The sequence below is a fragment of the Perognathus longimembris genome, unplaced genomic scaffold, assembly GCF_023159225.1.
Source record: "Perognathus longimembris pacificus isolate PPM17 unplaced genomic scaffold, ASM2315922v1 HiC_scaffold_5453, whole genome shotgun sequence".
Classification (NCBI taxonomy): domain Eukaryota; kingdom Metazoa; phylum Chordata; class Mammalia; order Rodentia; family Heteromyidae; genus Perognathus; species Perognathus longimembris.
In genome coordinates this window covers 34,370-48,054 of record NW_025960882.1, presented here as the reverse complement: position 1 = coordinate 48,054, position 13,685 = coordinate 34,370, and positions in this window count along the sequence as shown.

Genomic DNA, 13,685 nt, shown 5'->3' with positions numbered 1-13,685 from the left:
ATGGTAAACTTCGTAAACTTCGTAGCTTTTCTTTTGAAATATCATCCCAATTCTACATTATAAGAAGGGACCAGTATCATACGAGGGCTGCGAAAAACTTGATTAGCTAAAAACTCCTGGTGTCTTAAGGTCCTTCATCAGTTGTTCTGGTCCCTATTAGTTTATTAGGTTGTGTACTTCAAGATTGCTGGACCTTAATGTGATTCTATGTTTCATGATTGTGAACCTATAGAACTCTGTACTTTCTTAGACCATATTTGTATCTCACAATGCAACAGTGCCTTATTAACTTCATAAAGATAGAATACATCACAAAACACATTTTATACACACAATATACATTAGACCATCCAGTACTCACCAGAGAGTCATTATCTATCAATTCAGTTGCTGTTTATTGTCATAGTCACTGTCCTTCATTTTAAATTACTTTCTATTGTCATTTAAACCAAGGCACTAACAGATTTTCAGTTTGTATCTTCAATCATGTAAAATTCATGGATATATGCCCTTATATTTCTGACCAGCTCATAGATCCCTGAAGAGGCACAAGTGACTATGTAGGACAAGGTGGCCAATACCTGTAAATTGTAGAATGATGGCTTCAAAGACAGATACCAGCACATAAAATGTAGATAAATATATGAGTGTACTTTATAATGGCTCAAATTCAGACCATTTACGACCACAGAGGAGTGGTAAATAAGGACTTATATTTGGTTTTTAGAATGATATATTTATTACTTTTTTAAGTCTCTGCACCAGAGTTAAATAACATTAGTCCCTAACCCATGCCTCTCCTCCATGATAACCTGTCATCTGTGGGTTTGGTCTGGGTTTGAAACATAACTATGATTACTACTTTTCAATCTGACCACAAAACAACAGCGTCTGTGGTACTACAATTAGACAAAATGCCACAATGATTGCTGCTTTCACTGAGCTTAGACATTTTTTTTTTTTTTGCCAGTTCTGGGGCTTGGACTCAGGGCCTGAGTACTTTCCCTGGCTTCTTTTTGCTCAAGGCTAGCACTCTGCCACTTGAGCCACAGCACCACTTCTGGCCTTTTCTCTATATGTGGTGCTGAGGAATCAAACCCAGGACTTCATGTATACGAGGCAAGCACTCTTGCCACTAGGCCATATTCCCAGCCCCTGAGCTTAGACAATTTTATTTCCTAATAATAGCTTCCTATACTGAATAAGTACAAAATTTCAAACTATCTTAAAATGTACTGAGGAGGAAAAAAACTTGTCCATCTCCCTTCTGCTGTCTTTACTGATGTCACTCCCTGAACCATATTCATTTGAATGCTTTGGAGTCATAGTCAATGACATTTTCTCTTCAACACTTTGTATTAGTTAATTTTCATCACAAATTATAGCTCAGATGGTTTCACAGGTTTTAGAAGATTTTGTCTTAGCTCCTAAGAAGTCAACAGGAACAATGAGAATCTATTACATTTATAGATTCTTTTCTGTTAGCTTACGTGGCCATTAGCAAAAGGTGCAGAAATGGGTTTCCCTGTTGTTGTTTTTCCCACCTCTCATTTAGTTTCTCCTTTTACTGAGAGAGATGGCCCAGAAGAGGTTCTATTTACACTTTTTAAAGTAATAGCTTACAAACCACCCTCTGATTTACATTACTCTAAGTTTTTAATTAAATAATTTATGGCTCTAGCAATGATGAACAGTTAAACTATCTGTATTCCTAGCTATTATGGAAGGCTCAGTTAAAAAGACATCTCCTGAAGTGGAGGAAGATTTCCTTGAGGAGTTTCTACTCTCTGAGTTGGTAAGGAAAACTTTCATTTCCCTTTTAAAATAAGACATACAATCAAAACATGATCCAGTTAGATTCTCAAGTGTGTAATCCCAGCTAGTCAGGAAGCCAAAATGACAGGAAGAGTGATTTAGGCCATCGCATGAAAAGGTTCATGAAATGTCATCTTAGCCAATGAAAGTATGGCTGTGGTGATATGTGCCTGTCTTATTAGCTACATAATGATGACGGTTGTGTTCTAGGCAGGCCCAGGAAAAAAGCAAGGTCCTATTGGAAAAATAAGTGAAAGAAAAAGCACTTCCAGCATTGTTCAAGTGGTAAAGGACAGCTTCACAAGTGTTGAGTCTCTGAGCTCAAAGCCTGGGGTTGGAGGACTCTGAATATGAGCAATACAATCAATACAGACTTGGAAGTATTCGGTGTAGGCATTTGAATGGGATTTCTAGAATGACAGAAAAACCAGCCTTTATCAACAGATTGTAAATGACATTTGCAAATGGCAGCATGATGTTATAACACTTATGCTTGCTGAGCACTTCTTTGAAAATAATGAGTACTACTTAGATCAAGTTGTTAAGAACTCATGATCTAGCTGGGCACTGGTGTCTCATATCTGCATTCCCAACTACTCATGAAGCTGAGCTATGAGAGTCAAAGTTGAAAGCTCAACTGTGCAGGAAAGACGGGGTGACTAACATTACCCAGTTAACCACAAAAAATACCAGAGGTGGAGCTGTGATTTAATTGGTAGTGTTCTAGCCTTTAGGTTAAAACACCAGGAACAGCACTGAGCCTTTGAGTTCAAGCCCCAGGACTGGCACTAAAAAAAACATCTATCATGACAGAAATTAAATTGAATCACATATACTCCAGGAAAGCCCATGAGTTGCCAATAGATGTGACACATATACACAATGGAATTTTATGCCTTTATCAGAAAGAATGGCATTGCCCCATTACTAAGGAAATGGAAGAACTTGGAAAAAATTATACTAAGTGAAGTGTGCCAGACCCAAAGAAACATGGACTCTATGGTTTCCCTCATAGGGAATAATTAGCACAGGTTTAGGCTAGTCCCAGCAGAGAATCACAAGAGCCTAATAGCTATGCCCTTAGGAACGCATAAGATGATGCTAAGTGTAATAAACTCCATGTTATGGAAACAAGTGTTATATGACTGTTGTAATTACATGAAACTGTAATTACATGAAACTTCTTTTGTTGATGATCCTCTTGTATCCCCTTCCTGTGGTTGTACCCGTGCTATCACTGTATCTCATGTGAGTACCCTGGATACTGTATATACTGGCATTAGAACTAGGGAAGTGAAAGAGAATATCAAAATTGAGAGACAAAGGATAAAAAGATAAATGACTCCAAAAGCAATACTTGCAAAACCATTTGGTGTAAACCAACTGAACAACTCATGGGGGGAGAGGGAAAGGGGGAGAGGGGAGGGGGGAATGAGGGAGAAGGTAACAAACAGTACAAGAAATGTACCTAACGTATGAAACTGCAACCCCTCTGTACATCACTTTGACAATAAGTAATTATTTTAAAAATCTATTATGACAGAAATTAAAATGAATCACATATACTCCAGGAAAGCCCATGAATTGTTAATAGATGTGCCATTTCCTTTACTTTGTGCACTCTCTATTGTCATTATTTCCCATATCTTTTTTTCTCATATTTTTTTGGTTTTGGGGGTTTTGTTTTTTTGTTTTGTTTTGTTTTGGCAGTGTGAGGCTAGAACTCAGGGCCTGGGCCCTGAGCCTCTTTGTGCTCAAGGCTAGCACTCTATCCCTTGAGCCAAGCAACACTTCCAGTCTTTGAGTGGTTAATTGGAAATAAGAATCTCACAGGGCTTTTTTGTTTTGTTTTGTTTTTTTGTTGCCAGTCCTGGGGCTTGGACTCAGGGCCTGAGCACTGTCCCTGGCTTTTTTTTGCTCAAGGTTAGTACTCTACCACTTGAGTCACAGTGCCACTTCTGGCCATTTTCTATATATGTGGTGCTGGGGAATCAAACCCAGGGCTTCATGTATACGAGGCAAGCACTTTACCACTTGGCCATATTCCCAGCCCTCTCATATCTTTTTAATAGTCATTATCACAACACAGCAATGTCCTCATAATGTCTTTGTTTCTATAGTTTCAGATCCCTGAAGAAGATGTAGAATATGGTAAGTGTTCTGGACTTACTTATGAGTAAACAACATGTATACTAATATGCATGTGGTAAACTTTTGCCTCTCTCTTGAAATGCCAACCAAACTGGATGGATTATTGTTGATTTTTTGGATAAAGACTTAGGGTTTGGGGGCTGGAAATATGGCCTAGTGGCAAGAGCGCCTGCCTTATATACATGAAGCCCTGGGTTCGATTCCCCAGCACCACATATATAGAAAATGGCCAGAAGTGGCACTGTGGCTCAAGTGGCAGAGTGCTAGCCTTGAGCAAAAAGAAGCCAGGGACAGTGCTCAGGCCCTGAGTCCAAGGCCCTGGACTGGCAAAAAAAAAAAAGACTTAGGGTTTGGGGGCTGATAATATGGCCTAGCTGTAGAGAGTACTTGCCTCACATACATGAAGCCCTGGGTTCGATTCCTCAGCACCACATATATAGGAAAAGCCAAAAATGGCGCTGTGGCTCAAGTGGCAGAGTGCTAGCCTTGAGCAAAAAGAAGCCAGGGACAGTGCTCAGGCCCTGAGTTCAAGCCCCAGGACAGGCAAAAAAAAAATGACGTAAGGTTTCTTTGGTGGTTCCCATGTATTTATTTGTAGTCATATACTTGAATACCGTTACGCTCTTCATGTGGTTTTATGCTTCATGATTGTGAATCTATATGTACTTGTGTATATGTGATATTTTGTTTTTAATTTGAACATATTTGTATCTTACAAAGAAAATGTGCCTTAATAATTTCCTAAGTATAAAATCCATCACAAACATATACCTTACATACACTGAATATATATTACATCATCCAGTTCTCACCAGAGTTTTGTTGCCTCCTTTCTCCTGGTTCTGACAGTCACATACTGATATTAATGACCCAAGCTCCCAATTTAGTGCATTGGAAGACAAAAACAGAAACCCATTTGAGTTTGTTTATACTGTTGCTCTCAGCTGATGAAATGAATTTAAAACTTGCTAATGGACTCACTAGCCCTAGTGTAGAGAGTTTACAATTCCAGTAGAAGCCTTAAAGTACTCCATCCTATACAGTAACTATCTATATGCTTTAAATTGTTTTGTATTGTCATAGTTGCTATCTCTCCATTTAAGTTGCTTTTTCAGTGTCACATAAGCCAGGAGAAGAATGCATTTTCAAATAGATCTTTTTTATGTTAAAAACACGTAAATATACCCTGAAGTATACTCTGACCAGTTCAGATGCTTAGAGAGTTACAAGTGACTATGTGCAATAATGTGACCCACATTTGTAAGTTCTAGAATGATGTCTTTGAAGACTGACCCAAATACATAAAATGTGGCTAAATATTTTAGTGTACTTTATAATGGCACCAGGAGCTATAAAAGGCTCAAATTTTGACCATTAAAGACCCCCACAGGAGGGCTGGGGATATGGCCTAGTGGCAAGAGTGCTTGCCTCGTATACATGAGGCCCTGGGTTCAATTCCCCAGCACCACATATACAGAAAATGGCCAGAAGTGGCGCTGTGGCTCAAGTGGCAGAGTGCTAGCCTTGAGCAAAAAGAAGCCAGGGATAGTGCTCAGGCCCTGAGTCCAAGCCCCAGGACTGGCAAAAAAAAAAAAAAAACCCACAGGAGTGACAAATAAGAACTTCAGTTTGGTTGTCAGAATAATATCTATATTACTAGATATTATCTATGTAAGTCTCATACATCTGGGTAAAGAAAATTATTTCCTAACTCGTGCCTCTCCTCCATGATGTCACTGTGATTCAGTACACACACCAAGTCAGTGGACATGCAAGTGAAAGAGAAAGAGAACTATTGAAGGTAACATAGTATAGGATGCATGGTCATTTTTAGTTGGCAGGATATCAGTATTTTTAAATTTTTAATTTTATTTCATAAAATTATTTTGTATTTTATTACCTAAAATTAATGAGGTAATAGAATAGAATATTTTGCATGGAATCAAGTCTTACAGTCTATTTTTTAATCCCAACAACTGAGTCATAACTTCAGCCAACCCATTTGTCTTGCTATTTTTAAAGAAGATGAAAACCACTTAGGAGATTCAGACTCTATTTTGGTTGGGGAAGTGTTTCAACTCTTGGCCTATTTAGAATTCTACCTGAAGTTTCCCTTCCTACCTATAAACTTAGTAAAAGCAGCAAGTGATTCAAAGTCAACTGGAGTTTATTTTATTAGGACATCCCAATTACAATAGTCTTTCTCTTTTTAAAAAATTTCTTTAGGCAGGTGTACAAAGGTGTTGCCATTCAATAACGCTGTTTATGAATATAGTACTTCTTGATCAATGTCACTCCTTTGAACACCCTCACCCTCCCACCAACCCCACAACTCCCTTCACTATTCTGTGTTATGTATTAGATGGATATTTTTGTCATTCAACAAAGCAACTTATGTATACAATGCATCTTGATCAATATCATCTCTTCAACATACCCCTCTCTTTTACCCACCCTTTACATTATTTTCCTCAGTTGTGTGGCATATACAGTACATTCTTGCCTACATTCTACTCACCCTTCCCCCAGTTAGAGAAGTCTAATCATGCTCTGTCTTGTGTATATGGAAAGTCTTGCACAAAAAGAACTATGTAGAACTATAAATCACATATGCCAATACCCACCCTTTATTTTTATATATTTCACTTACTATTTGCCCCAAAATATTGCATATAATTTTGTATCAAAAAGTTAATTTTTTTCACTGAGGAACTTTGATTTGTTTTACAGACAGACAAATCCAGGTTAGTCAGATGAAACAATGATTCTCCTGGAAATACTCTCTGATTTAGCTCCATTGTAGTCATACTCCCATTCAATTTGTGTCAAAGGTTTCATTTGCACTATGAATGTAATCATTATTTTTAATTCTGACCACAGCTTCACAGAGCACATGGTATTGTGACAAGGTAAAATTCCAGAAATCTTGCTCCATTTACTAAGCTTAAATTTTTTCTTGAATAATAATTTCCTAAACAAACACAAATCTTTCACAAATTTCCAGAATTGTGACCTACCTTAAGATGTAATGAGGAAGAGGAACATTTTGTCAGTCTGTATTCTGCTATATTCATTGATGTTACTTCAGGAACCATATTCATTTGAATGCCTTGGGGTCACTGTCAATGACAGAGTGTCCCCAACAGTTTCTAGTAATAACTTTTCATTAAAAATTATAGCTCAGATGGTTTCACGGGTTGTAGAACATTTATGTCTTCGCTTCTGAGAAATTAACAAGAGCAATGAGATGCTGTTACATTTACACATTATTTTCTGCTCGCTTATATTGCCTTTAGCAAAATGCCAATAGGTCAGTTTCCCTTTCTTTCCTATATTTCCTTTGGTTTCTCTTTTCATTGATGAAAATCCTCTACGAACACTTCTATTTATACTATTCAGAGCAACACCTTACCATACATGACTAATCGGAGCTCTTTGAAAAAATTATGTGTAATATAAGCAATGATTAATAACTTAAATGGTATGTGTTCCTAGATGTCCTGAAAGACTCGGTTAAAAAGACATCTTCTGAAGTGGAGGAAGATTTCCTTGAGGAGTTTCTACTCTCTGAGTTGGTAAGGAAAACTTTCTTTCCCCTTTTAAATTAAGACAAGCAATTAAGACATGAGCCAGTTAAAGATTCTCATGTGTGTAATCCTAGATAGTTAGGAAGCCAAAATGACAACAAGAGTGATCTAGGCCATCCCATGATAAAGGTTCATGAAATGTCATCTTAGCCAATGAAAGTATGGCTGTGGTGATATGTGCCTGTCTTATTAGCTACTTTGGAAGTATAACAATGACAGTTGTGGTCAAGGCAGGCCCAGGAAAAAAGCAAGGTCCTATTGGAAAAATAAGTGAACGAAAAAGCACTTCCAGCATTGTTCAAGTGGTAAAGGACAGCTTCACAAGTGTTGAGTCTCTGAGCTCAAAGCCTGGGGTTGGAGGACTCTGAATATGAGCAATACAATCAATACAGACTTGGAAGTATTCGGTAAAGCACTTCCAGCATTGTTCAAGTGGTAAAGGACAGCTTCACAAGTGTTGAGTCTCTGAGCTCAAAGCCTGGGGTTGGAGGACTCTGAATATGAGCAATACAATCAATACAGACTTGGAAGTATTCGGTGTAGGCATTTGAATGGGATTTCTAGAATGACAGAAAAACCAGCCTTTATCAACAGATTGTAAATGGCATTTGCAAATGGCAGCATGATGTTATAACACTTATGCTTGCTGAGCACTTCTTTGAAAATAATGAGTACTACTTAGATCAAGTTGTTAAGAACTCATGATCTAGTTGGGCACTGGTGTCCCATATCTGCATTCCCAACTACTCATGAAGCTGAGCTATGAGAATCAAAGTTGAAAGCTCAACTGTGCAGGAAAGACGGGGTGACTAATATTACCCAGTTAACCACAAAAAATACCAGAAGTGGTATTGGTAGAGTACTAGCCTTTAGGTTCAGGGACAACACTGAGCCTTTGAGTTCAAGCCCCAGGACTGGGACCAAAAAAAAGGATGTAGTATATGAGAAATTAAGCTGAATCACATATACTCTAGGAAAGCCCATGAATTGTCAATATATTTGTCATTCCCTTTACTTTGGGTGATTTATATTGCCAGTATTTCTCACAACTTTCCATTACTTATGATCTCTAAACAACAATGACCTCATAATATCTTTGTTTCTAGTTTTATATCCCTGGAGAAGATGTGGAATATGGTAAGTGTTCTAGACTTACTTATGAGTAAACAACATATATACTACGATGCATGTGGTAAACTTGTATGTGGTAATGCTTCTCTCTTGAAATGCCACCCAAATTTTAGGTTACCAGAAGGAACCAATATAGTACAAGTGTTAGACAAAAGTTGTTTCTTTGGGTAAAGACTTAGGATTACTTTGGTTGCTGGATCTACTGTGCTGGTCCCTGTCTATTTGTTTGTAGTCGTATACTTGAATACTGATAGGCTCTTGATGTGGTTTTAGGCTTCATGATTGTGAACCTATATGTGATTATGTATGTGTGATATTTTGTCTTTAATTTGGAAATATTTGTATTTTATGCAGAAAAAGTGCCTTAATTTCCTAAGTATAAAATCCATCATAAACATTTATATACACTAAATATACATTACATCATCCAGTCCTCACCAGAGTTTTGTTGCTTCCCTCCTTCTGGTGCTGAAGGCCACCAGAAGACCAAAGCTTCCAAATTAGCACATTGAAAGACAAAGCACAAGCCCATTTGAGTTTGCCTATACTGTTACTCATAGCTGATGAAATGAATGTAGGACTCATTCTTGGGCTCATTAGCCTTATGTGCAAGGCTTACTATTCCTGTACCAACCTTGAAGTGTGCCATCCTAAAGAGTCACTGTCCATCAATTTAAGTTATTTTTATGGTTACATAAGCCAGTGTAATAACAGAATTTTCACACAGAATTTGACATCTTCATTTTATGAAATGCACATAAATATTCTTTTATATTACTAAGCTAATCATACATGTTGGAGAGGTACCAATTGTCGGGGTCTTTAGCCCCCTCCTCCTGCCCCCCCCCCGTGCTCTTCTGCCCTGTGGGAGAGATGAGGAAACATGCCCCAACCAGGGGAGCCAAGAAAGAAAAGGGTCTACGGACTGCCGGCACCCAGCCCTCCCTCACCGGAGGACAAACAGATGCATCTGGGAGCTAAGTCCAGTGCAAAGTCTCCTTTATTGAGATTGATCCCACTCTTAAATAAGGCACAGGAGCCAATCAGGTCAAAGACTGGCAGGAAGGGGAGGGGTGTACATGCACCTATCTAGGGACTGTGAGGGGTGGCCTGGCCTGAGCTGTCTGTCAAAGTTGGAGGGCTGAGGGACCAATCCTAAGAGGCGGGCTAATTTTACATCACAGTCCACAGGACCGTCTCCAGGTTCACCATCAGGTGCCATCTTGACCACACGTGGTCCCAAGGCTGGGAGGCGGGGCCAGCTGGAACTGCCTTTCCAGGTTCCAGCAATAGCCACATGGCCCCAGGGCTGGGAAACAGGCGGGGCCAGCTAGTTGCCTCTTTCTGATAACATGCCCCGGCACATCCCACACCAATGACTGTGTAGGACAATGTAGCTCACATCTGAAATTTCTGGAATGGAGATAGAAGTGAAGACAGATCCAAACACATAAGAGTTGGCTAAATATTTTAGGATATCTAATAAAAGGCTCAAATTTTGGCCACTTAAGACCCCAGAGGAATGATAAACACTGGACTTCAATTTTGTTGTTAGAATTATATCTGTATTACTTTTGTAAGCCTAATACATCTGGGTAAAGAACAGGGGTCTCCATTCCTCCACTCTATGATGAGCTATGTCATTGTATATGGTACACACACTAAGTAAATGGACACACAAGTTACATAAAAATGAAGGGTTGAAGGAAACATATAGTCATTTTTAGTTGGCATATTTTAAATATTTAATGTATTTTCATATTTTGACCTAAAATTGGTGAAGTAATAGAATAAATACTTTTCCTAGGTTTCACTCTTGTATTACAGTAAAACTTCATTGAATGAAGTGTGAATCCTATCTAATGATAAATTGAGTCACAATTTAAGCAGAACCCATTGGTCTTGCTAAAGAAAATAGTGTTCATTGGTAGATTTAAAATAGGAAAATGCAAAGAAGAGCCTCACTGTACCAGAGTATATAGTGTAGGATTTTGCAAAGCTTGACAATGTCATGTCACATGTTGTATATATTAGATAACTAAGTAAAGGAATCCAGGTTTCATTTTCACTTTTTCCTCTTTCTGTTATCTTCTTTCACAAAGAAGGAAGTATTTTCCAAGTAGAAATAAATGTGCACATTATACTGATTTTCATGTACTTGGTTATCATCTAGATAAATCTAACTGTAGCCTGCTTTCGTACTTGACTCTTCTTTTTCTTAAGCTTTGATTAATAACTATTTGATTAATAACTATTTTGTGGTGATGACAAAGAAAAATGATGCCTTTTTTACATCTGATAAGTCTCCTAGAATTATCTCACTTGATCTAAAGAAAAATCTGTGATGATTTAAAATTATTTTTTGTGTCATGCATAGTGGCTCATGTATATTCTCACCTACATGGGAGGCAGAGATAGAGCTATCATTTTAGACCATCCCAGGCAAAATGCTAGCAAGGCTTCTTTTCAACAAAAATGTTGGGCATGGTGGTGCAGACCCTACCTAAAAAATAACTGTAGCAAAAGAGGTTTGAGATATAGAGCTAAAATGGTAGAATGCTTGCCTGAGTTCAAACTGAAGTATCTAACAAAAAACAATTATTTTCTATGTCTGAAAGCCTACAATGAAAAGAAAAACCACAGAGAAACTAAAGTGCATGTGTATAATGCTGAGACAAGGACACATTCAAAGATGAAATAACCCAGGCCCTGGAGGATCACAGTTCAAAGCATACAGGCAGGAAAACCTGTCCAATTAACCACCATAAACTGGAAGTGGAGCTGTGGCTCAAAAATGGTATAGCCCAAAGAGCTCAGGGGCAGTGCAGAGAGCTTGAGTTTAAGTCCCACGATAGACAGCGAGAGAAGGAGAAAGAGTGAGCGAGAGAGTGAAAGAGAGAAAAAATAGTTGAATGTACTTACATTGTAGTATTTCAATACTGTCAAATCTATATTTGATTATCTTAATAACAAAATTAATGATAAATGACTTCGAATGTATTTACTGGGATGAACTCTACTTCATGGGTAATGGTTTTTAATCAAACAAGAAATTTTCCAAAAATATGGGGAATATCTGGCACTCAGGTTAAGAAATAATTTGATATATGAGTAGACAAATATGCTTCTTGCCATGTACCTGTACTAATAATTTTGTGTGGCCCAAGAGTTATGTTATCAGTTGCCAAATGTCTCCTGTTAAAGAAAAGCTTCCCCACTCTTGACCATAACATCATAATTGGGTGATTATAAATCAGATTGTAGTGATATCATGAAAAAATAGCACTTGAAATGCTTTTTTAAACATGTGAGAGGAATGATGGGCTGAATCATATTGTACCCCAACCACATTTCAGATTGACTGTTTGGGGGCACTACTTGCAAGTTCAAGGCCTCTATGTCTCATTTCTTTGCTAGTCCTCTCTTTCAGCAACAGTTCAGTTGTGTTTGTTATCTATCCACTGCCATACACCCCAGCCCCAAGTCCACAGCAAGACAGCTCCAGTTGCCAGCATACTGACAGTTACTCTGTTTCCTCCTAGATCTTACAAAGGACCAAGTGAATTACCAAGAATTTGACTTTGTAAGAGCACCCTTCTGTGTCTTATATAGCAATGAAGTTCTACTTTCAATCAACTTTAGAAAGAACAATTGACCATGGACATTATTCTTTGAAAGAAGTAATTTCTATAGTGGAGTGATGTTGCATGAGAATATCTAACCAAATGATACAGAGACTGTCTAGAACAATTAAAGTCCCCATACCTATTATAACTGTAATACTAGAAACATTTCCCTCAGCATAAAACTTCCTCCTTTAATTAAGGATAATGTACTTGGGAATCAAAATGTACTTGAGAAGTACCTGCTTCAAGAGAGGTGTGCTCTTGCTTCTTTACTGGAGTTCTCTGGAGCAGCTTTGGGCAGTTGGGACTATTGACTGAAACATTGTTCTCTATCTGGTTTTCTAAGCCAGTGAAAGAAAATTGACCTGTGCAAATTGTGAAGCCTGTTCTAATCCTTACAGTGTTTTCTTTCCTATAATTACAGATGTCAGGTGCAACTTGTGGAAGTGGTATGTATTCAAAATTTTTGTGGAAGTATCCCTCTGGCTTCAGTCAAGAAAACTGGGTTGTTCTAGGAAAGAGGAGTGGGTTTTTAACGAAAAGAAACGCTTTTGCTAGTACAGAATCATAGTTATGGAGGCTCTATGCAGCATCCTGGGCCAGAGGAGAAACAAGTAAATCTTCTGTGAGCAGTGTGTTTTCACCTGGTGTAGTCAAGGATGAATGAACCACTCTGTCTACTGATTCCCCTCCAGATGTGCACTCCTTGATGGAAATAGAAGAATTAGAAAATGTCTACTTTGGTAGTGAAATTGAAGGTAGGTAAATGCATTTCCAGTAAGATCCAATAGGAAAGGGTTTCAGGAGCAGTGAGGTTATATCCTCTGCTTAGGAAGTTGATGGAGGACAAAAGAAATCAGAAAGAAAAAAAAGAAATAGTAGGGTTCCTGTTGTTCTTTTTACATTTTAGTGCAAAATAATAGGATTTTCTGGGTCCATGTCTGATTTTGAATGTGCTTTGTGTCTTCATCTGTTGTTTAAAGATGGTCTTTTCCAGAACATCTACTCTTTCCTGCCTCTGCCATTGCCAAGCCTCGAAATTTATACTTGAGATTATGAGCACCCCAATGGGACTGTGCAGAAGTTCCATGTTTGGTTTGAGGAATTAATCTGTAATAGAATTTGCTGGGCACAACTCTTTGTCACACACATGTTTGAAACTAGACACAATGTCCTTCTAGTGTGGGTCCATAAATGTAGAAGAAATACACTTTCAGTCTAATCTTTCAAGATGTATAGCAGCACTTTCATTATTTTCCTCCTTCTGATTATACCTCACTTAAAGGTCACTTCCAGGAGTGGATAAGAGGATATTTAGTTTCAGTTCATTGCAAAAGGTCCTCTGTCCTGAGAAAAGAGGGGGTGCAACATGACT